This window comes from Populus euphratica, unplaced genomic scaffold (genome assembly GCF_000495115.2).
Source record: "Populus euphratica unplaced genomic scaffold, PopEup_1.0 scaffold219.1, whole genome shotgun sequence".
Classification (NCBI taxonomy): Eukaryota; Viridiplantae; Streptophyta; class Magnoliopsida; order Malpighiales; family Salicaceae; genus Populus; species Populus euphratica.
The window spans coordinates 45,999-47,090 of record NW_011500102.1 but is presented as its reverse complement, the minus strand read 5'-3'; the positions used below and the strand labels follow the sequence as shown (position 1 = coordinate 47,090).

General features: G+C 39.2%; 1 pseudogene; it reads left to right on the top strand.

The window, feature by feature from the left end:
- The window catches only part of LOC105109505 (G-type lectin S-receptor-like serine/threonine-protein kinase At1g34300), a 5,675-nt pseudogene continuing 4,583 nt past the window's right edge, over window positions 1-1,092 (top strand).

The window sequence follows — 1,092 nt, the reverse complement described above, 5'->3', positions numbered from 1 at the left end:
ATGTGGGCAGTGTTGCGACTGATCACATCACCAACACACAATGAGATCAAGCATCGTGATTATGTGAGCTTGCCTAACAGTGACCAAGTTGAAATAGTGTTCACTGGTTCTACCAAACTTACATCTGATTTGATTCTCGATGGAGCTCTCTGCATGTCTCAAAGTTTCGAGCAAATTTGTTGTCAGTTAGCAAACTTACTCAGGCACTAGAATTCAATTGGCACAGAACCAGCTGGAATTACAATACACACACCATCCATTCAGGTAGTCACCGCCAATTGACGAATTGAAAAACACCTAAGAATGCCATTTTTGGCCACTAAGTCGCTGGGCAGGCAACTTGAATGTGATGGGGTGGCTTACATACTGGCGCACGCGTCCTTGCTGAACAACTGACGCACACTATTGTTTATGTCGCAGTGTGTCAGGACCCATGTATTTTCAGCAATATATCATTCATTTATTTCCTAAATCATATATAGACAGCATAGACACAAAACATAATAACCCAAGAAGCACTGTGCTAAGCATAAACTCATACCCATTTGTAGTGAAATCCCAGTAGCTTCAGCTAGCATGGTATAATTTCAAACCGGACAACATTGAAGTAATTTTGTGGCTAGGACGGTGGCGAGTCATTGAAGGAGTGGACTCTTAAAAAAGTTCAATTAAGTACTTATATTTCTTAACAATGCAACTTAGCTCCAAAAGCTGGGAAACAAACAATGGCAAGCATGCTTCCTACACGTATGTGGGGGGCGAGCACTGTTATTCACGGCAACATGTGCAGCACTGAATGGGTTAATTGAGCCACAGTTTTGTATCCATCTGCTAAATCTGAGGCATCTTCTCAAGTCAACCGGCGGCCCTTTCCCTTTTTTCTCTAACTCTGCATGAATCTTCAAGACAGACCCTGAAGATGTTTTTTTTTTTTCAATTTTAATAATTTCCTTTTTTCTATGATGTATTATTATGTAATATTACCACCTGATTGGATTTTCTTTCTTTGATTTAATGGGTCATGTTTTTTTTCTGCTGTTCGTCTATTAGTTTATTTATTTGTTAATAATATAATTTAATCTGTCTCTTTCC